The following is a 7588-nucleotide window of genomic DNA, read 5'->3' as shown; positions in this document are numbered from 1 at the left end:
ATTCCATTTCTGTTTCTGATAGCCAGAGAGCTTCTTTGGCATTCTGTGGTTTTATGTAGTTCAGCTGGAACCAGATACTGAATCAGCAGATGAAAATGCCTCTCTTGACCATAGGTACCTCTTTCCTTGCTTTGGCTCCATTTCCCCTCTACTAGCAGAACACTGAGATATTCCAGGCCATGCAATGTGACTGATAAAGGCAACGTTGTATAGTATGAACTGAGCATATGCTAAGAACAACAACATTAGCATCACTGAGCAAAACAGCATAAATGTTTATGCTGAATCTATGAAAAGTGAAAAATTGGGCATATTGCCCCCAACTCTTTCATGTGGCAAGATGTTTTTCACCCACAGATTCCTTTCTGTGGGCTGGGGAAGACTACCCAGGAACAGCTTCATCAGATTGCAGAATTTGCTAGGTAAATGTCATTCTTCAGGATTATTAGTCAGCCAATGACAGTTTTTCATGCTATAGAACTACTTATACTCATATTTAATTGGTTGAATGTCGTGTCCTGTAATATCCTGATTGAAAGGTGGCATGGGTGTGATTTCTGTGAAACCAGTTTGAATTGGAATTAATTCCTCATGTCATTCCTAAACTAATCTCTTGTAACAGACACTATTGTGGTTTGGGTTTTTTCCCCTCTAATTTACCTCAGAACGCTTACTTTAACTCCAAACACAACAAAGAGCATTTCCCCTTCCTGTGCATTCAAAACAGATTCTCATGGAAACTAGAGATAGATAAGTTGGTTTTGTCTACATTATTGCCTGGTACAGCCAAGCACATGTCATTGTTTTTCATTTTGCTGACAATTTTTCCTGGGAAATTTTGGCCGGCTCTACTTATTAATCAGATGAGCGAGGAAGCAAATTTCCACTTGTTAGATGGCAATGGGTCACATCCCATGTAATGCTCAGACCCTGAAACCTTGCCATGTGTGTACTACCTTATGTCTTCTTTATAAAAGATGTGAGGAAAACAACTCTGATTCACAGCAGGCCAGTTTTACTCTAGATCTTTCCATCTGATACTGTTTTCCCACTCACTCATAGGACAGGATGCTTCCTTCATTGTTTGTTCAAAAATCAAGAACATTGTAAATGTTCCAGATGTACTCATGGCTCTCTTCAGTTCCCTGGCAGCCTGTTGGCTAATGTCCTGAAAAATGTGAAACATTAGCCTGCCATTAAGTAACCTGTGTGGCACAGATATTTCTCTTACCTGACAAAGAACTTCAGAAACCTTAACTGGGAAGAACAGGACATCAGGAGGAAAGAATATACCAGAGTCACCACTAGGGATGGGCAAACTGTTCTGGATAGAATTAGTTCATTTTCCCACCACTCTGACCCTTCACTTTTGTGTTTAACCAAACATAAGCTGAAAAATTCTGAGTTTCTGAAATGTTTGGATAATACTTTTTAATGATAGACTGTAAGCTATCTGTAGGTCAGAACCAGTAATGCTAAAATTCAGCTACTGGGGACACCCACTGAAGTCCTTCCATTACTTTCATTATCCATTGGTTTGGGTTCTGCAGACTGGAATAGGGTTAGCCAGTGCAACTAAAGTCAATTGGATTTAAGTGCGCTATAGAATCAGAGTCTAAAAGCATACAGAAGTCTGTATTAGAAAACTAATCCACCCCTTGGTAGAGGGCAATAAAAAAAAGTTTAAACTAATCAAAATACCCTTTGAGGACCTTCCAGAACAAAGCTTACAGTATTTGAAATGAACTATTATAATTAAAATATTTCCCATCTGATTCAAGGATTTATATGCCCAATTTTAAATAATATACTCCCTTAGATTACATTTATCCTGAAAATGCAGTCAGGCTATTTTACAATAGAGGCTGAAGGGGTTGTCACTACAACACAGAAATAACATTTACTAAAACTGGATCCAAACATAAAAAAGGTGAAACATTATCAAAGTACATACATTTCCTTAATTTCTTTGGATAGGATTTACAGGCCTGCATTTATGCTCAGAATTGTGTTCTAACTATATTGCCTTTTGCTCCAAGGCTGTAAGTAAATTCAGTGGTTGCATATCAATTTGGCCATATTAACAAGCTGTGAAAAGTAGGTCTAGGTCCATTAGTCTCAGTCTAAAGTTTCTTTTTCAGGTTAACCTTGATGACTTACACCTTGTATACTGTGTTCATTGTAATGTAGAGCAAAGACTGAAGATGATAACTTTGTGAAGGTAGTAATGTGCCATCACCTTCCAAAGTTTGTAGAATCCACTTATGAGCAGCCCATTGGTTGCTAATGAAAAGTTGCCATTAGCTGGCAGTTGCCAAGGAGCAAGGGCTGTAGCCAGGACAGGAAGTGCTGGGATGTGCCTGGCTTCAGCCCTGCAAACCTGCCTGCAGTCAAGACAGCAGCATAGAGGAGGGCTGCAGACTGGATACCAGGGCTTTCCATGGGGTGATGCATGGTGTGGGTGGGGAGGCTGAGGGCAGAGGAGTATGGGGGTGCTGAGGCCCCACAGAGCTTCACAGTAGCTTTCCCTGCAGGGTAGGAGGGGAGGCTATGGGCAGCAGCAGGGAGAGGTATCCTACAGCTCTGTGGACCTTCATTGTCCCTGCTCCCCATAGAAAGCCCTGGCATCTGGGCTGCAGGTCTGATCTGTGATGCTGCCCTGCCAACAGTACCTCCTCCCAGCCCACAGTGCTGGGACACCCCTGTTGAGCAGGGATGCAGCCACTCCCAGTCATTTATATCTTGTGCACTCTCTGGACACAGGCAGATGTGTAGGGCTGCAGCCAGAGAAGGCAAGTCCTAGTGCTTCCTTCCCTGGCTGCTGCCCTGCAAACCTGCCTGCATCCAGGGCCTTTCTTCCCCCCCCCCACCCCAAAAAAAAGCCTCAATGAGTAGCATGCTGTTGCCGATATCTGGATCCCATGAACATTAAAGTCAATGGGACGGGATTGGTTCCTGGCAGAATGTTGCTATTAACTGGAAGTCATTAATATCTTGGATGCTGCCTAATAGCAACCACTGTAACTTCTAATTTGCTCTTCTGAAACAAGTATGAAAATGCCTCTGAATGACAGAGAGAAACAGAAAATATCTCTATGCCTGTATGCTGGAGAGGCAGAATGTGTGTGTACATACGCAAGTAGTCTGTATGCAACTTAAACGTAACAATTCAGTTTATATACATATGCACTAACTCTAGATTAAGGGACATTTTTTCCATGTGTAATATTTATTTCTTATGCTGTTTAAAATAAAATGATACTTCCCTGAGTCACAGTAACTTTGTCAGTACTAAAGCTAAACGGAGCATCAGTATAATAAAAGCAGGAACCAGAACCTAGAGCCAGGTTCTGAATCTGTTTTATTGTTAGCACTAGTTCAAGTTACAATTCATAACTGCCAAAAACTGACAAGCAGGAAACCACACTGTGACTCAAGATGTTCAGCAGTCATCTGTTCACATTTTTAATTTGTGAATTTGATATGCAAATAGTTCCTTTGCCTCTGATGCTGATGTAGTTGAATGGTGCACACTCCCACGCTGATGCATTAATGATCAACTATATGGGGGGGGAGAGGGTTTCAGTCTAAAGTAAGCTCTTGGCTTTATTTATACCCCAGCCATTTGATAGAAGATTTAAAAAAATATGGTAAAGATTGAGCATTGCATCCAGACATTTTATGACAGTGTTGTTACTGTAACTCAGCAGAGTCAAGAAATAGTAGTTATAAAAATTATATGTTAATAAAAATCAGTCATTGTCTAAGTTTGTGCTGCACACAATTCTCCAAGGCTAAATAAACTCAGAAAACTTCCTCTTTTTTTAGATTCTGCCGTGTGAAGTGTTTCTAAAATCAAGGACTTTGCTTCACAATGCATGAAAAGTATGTATCCTGTTAGCTGAACTTTTTTGTGCTGAAGTTAATAACCACTTGATTTTGCTCTTTAAGCACATCGATATTTCACGTAAGGCTCTAAAAAACAGAAAAGACATATGCCCTTCTGTCTTGTTTAACTCTGAGGAGGATATCGTGACTGGGTGTGCACTCAGTCAGATTACTCGAGGAGGTCAGCCTCTTGCACCAAGGGAGCAAAAAGCCCACTTTGCTGCAAGGAGCAGCAGAGCTCCCCTGAGGGCAGGTAGTACGAATACATGAGCCTTCCATCCATAAAAGACTGCTGTCCCCTATTGTTGTTCTCTCCCTCCTATGTGCTCCCCCCCAGTAAATTCCATCGAGGGGGTGGAGAGACCCTTGCAATGAATAAGACCATAATGACCTGGCTCTCACCTTGAACTGGAGTCAAATATAGTAACCACAAAGGGAAAAGGAGTACTTGTGGCACCTTAGAGACTAACAAATTTATTTGAGCATAAGCTTTTGTGAGCTACAGCTCACTTCATCGGATGCATTTAGCTCACGAAAGCTTATGCTCAAATAAATTTGTTAGTCTCTAAGGTGCCACAAGTACTCCTTTTCTTTTTGCGAATACAGACTAACACGGCTGCTACTCTGTAACCACAAAGGGTTTCTTTTCTGAGACTGATTGGATTCATGCAGACCCTGTCACTCCCAGGCCGCCTAGAAGTTGCAGACTAAGGCTTGGTCTACGTTACCAGCTTATGTCAGTATAACTACATCACTCGGGGGTGGAAAATCCACACCTCGCATGACACAGTTATACTGACCTAACTTTCCGTGTATCAACAGGAGGGCTTCTCCCATCAACATAGCTATCACCTCTTGGGGAGATGGAGTATCTACACCCACAGGTAGAAGCTCTCGCCCCTCTTTTCTCTTACTGAATTGTATTTTAGTCGTGAGACAGGGCATTTGGGCTGAGCGGGACACTTTTTAAATAATCTCCCTTAGCTGTTGTTGGTCCATAAGGAAGAGATCTGACTCTTGCTCTAGGGCAGTAGAGGCTTGTTCTGAGGATGTTAAGTGCAGTCCCTGATATTCTCATGTATGCCAGTTGGGCTGGTGGAGTCATTGGGAAAGGGGCTGCCCTAGGCAGCCAAATAAGACCAACACCTGCTTTGGACTAACAAATTTGGATGCATCCAAAGAAGAAGCAGCCAATGAGAATAAAGGGCTACCTCCACAGGCTCCACAGCCACAAAGGCAATGACAGCTAGGGACAGCATTGAGAGGGAGCATGGTCTCAGGGTTAGAACAAAGGGCTGGATGTTAACAGATGAAGTTTTATTCCCAGTTTGGCAACAGACTTGCTGTATGGCCTTGGGCAATTTGCTTGGCCTTTCTGTGGTTGTTTCACTCTCTGTAAAAGTGGGATGATGATAATAGGTGACAAGTACTGACAGTATTGTATAAACAAACATATGAGTAAATCAGGCATCACTAAATGAGTCCTGAGAGGAGTGTCTATCAAAGCAAGAAATACTCTACTGTGTAGGTATGTTAAATAAACATTGTGGCGGTATGTGGGGACTAAACCAAAAGGAACGTGCCATGGTCTTTGATGTTCCTCAAGCTACCGTGTGTGGCAAGAAAAAGATTTAGCACTCAAACCCGACAGACGGCTGAAATGCTAGCACTTGGGATAGAGCAATGCTACTAGCAGGGATGAGGAAAACTAGAGGCCACTCCTATCTCATTGCTAAGACTGGCATGCTCAGGCCCTGAGGTAAGGGCAGAGATGGTTCTGGGACTGTGAGGAAATAGTCCAGGGAAATGTACTGAGAAGTTGGAGAGGATGCAGCACGTCATGGGGGTGGAACCTGGAGTAGTGGTGGGCCTGCGGCCATCTCTCACCCCCACTTGCCACTGAGGTAGTAGCTGGACAGTTGGACTGCAGTACTGGCTCCTAGAACAGGGAAGCACATCGTGTGGTATGGCTGGAGGGCTGTGTCATGAAGAGGATGCCTCAGTCTTTGGAGTGATGGCAGGTGAGATGCTATTGGGAGTGGGCATACTGTCCGGTGGAGCTGATCCCCCAAGACAACCAGCAGAAGGCTCTAGCACGGTGAGTGGAGTCCTACCACAAAGCTAAATGGATTGTGCTTCTTGAGTCACTCACTCTAAGGAATTTTCTGCAGTCCTCCTCATGGCATTTCTCTGAACCTTCTCCAGTTTTTCAAAATCCTTCTTGAATTGTGGGCACCAGAACTGAATACGATATTCCAGTAGTAGTCATCACACCAATGCCAAATACAGAGGTAATATAACCTCTCTACTTCTACTGTTTATGCATCTAAGGATTGCATTAGTCCTTCTGGTTACAGTGTCACCCTGGAAGCTCATGTTTTCAGGGATGTGTTCCCTCCTCCTCCCTGACATCTCTGAGGGCTTTATCCCCGCCATTCTGAATTACTCTATTTTCTATAATCGTTGGAAGGTATCACTAGTATAATGGCCTGTGGGCCAAATTCTGATGGGCTGTAAAGGGGTGTAAGTGAGGTCTGACTTGGATCTGTTAGTCTAGACCTAAAAACAGCCCAAGTAGAGCCTGAGACCTGGTAGCAGAACCAGCATCACTAAAGAGGGGGCATGTTGAATGTATTTTGATTAAAGTTAGGTTTGTTTAATTGGGAATATGGGTTGGTGAGAGGAAGGAAGCATGATCCTTGCATTCAAAAAGTTTAATACTGCACTGAAGTATTTATTCTCCTCTCTGTAGAACAAGAATATGTCTACATTCTCCTGACTGCTCATCCACTATTATTACTGCACACCCACCATCGGAATGCACCTTTGCTTCTACTAATGGTGGTTGACCCCTCCATTTTAGCTTGAGTAGAGAACATTATGACATTATAAGGGTAATGTTAGCAACCGTACTGCAGAACATCTGATTGTTCAGCCAATATCTCTGCCATTAATTGGCTTGGTGTTGCTGGGGGGTGGGGGGGAAGCCACTATGACTAGCAAGCTTTGCTATTTGGAAGGAAAACCGTCTCTAGGCAGTAGTAATATGATTCACAGATGAACTGGAAGAATGGGGAAATATTTCCATTGCTCCAGCAGCTCCCTAAAGGGATGTTATTGCATAAGGTTCAGCAGCTGACTTGGGAAGAAAACAGGAAAAATAGGCAGCATATCCTAGCTGATCTAAACTTTTATTGAATTTCCTGGAGCACTGATTTAAAATTCCTCTCATGAAATATGTAAACATTGAAGCAGTTTGGCAATGCTTATTGCTTCACCCAAAATAAAATATAAACTACAAAAAAAATCCTGACTTTTTTTTCTTAATCAATTGTTCATCATATGATGTGTCCAATGGGATCATTGTTGGTTTGCAAAATTGGATTTTAAAGGGTATATTGGTTATTGTTCCATAATTTAGGTAGTAACTGAAATGTGAAAATGGGTAGAGACATGAGACACTGCCATTTACATTTACTTGTTCTGAACCATGTTGTGAGCTTTATTTGAGGGCTGATTTAAACAGCTTTTCAGAGTCACTAAGCTAGTATAGATAGTATTTTAATGCAGGCTTTTGGGATTTTTGGTGATGGGGTTATGAACTGACTGTAGTAGATAAAACAGTTCCCATAAATCGGTTTGTATATTTTTAAAGAGCAGGCCCCAGAGATTTCAAACACTATTTTTCTCCTAGAATTCT

At 42.3% G+C, this 7588-nt stretch overlaps 1 long non-coding RNA gene across 1 annotated transcript; it reads left to right on the top strand.

Moving 5' to 3' along the window:
- Window positions 1–292: 292 nt before the first annotated feature.
- LOC122455851 lies at window positions 293–7052 on the top strand. The gene is made up of 3 exons (XR_006274346.1): window positions 293–422; window positions 3829–3885; window positions 6641–7052. It is a non-coding gene; the product is annotated as an uncharacterized LOC122455851 (long non-coding RNA).
- Window positions 7053–7588: the final 536 nt, after the last annotated feature.

This window comes from Dermochelys coriacea, chromosome 9 (assembly GCF_009764565.3).
Source record: "Dermochelys coriacea isolate rDerCor1 chromosome 9, rDerCor1.pri.v4, whole genome shotgun sequence".
NCBI lineage: Eukaryota > Metazoa > Chordata > Testudines > Dermochelyidae > Dermochelys > Dermochelys coriacea.
The sequence above is the reverse complement of the archived record's forward strand: the minus strand, read 5'-3'. Positions and strand labels throughout refer to the sequence as shown.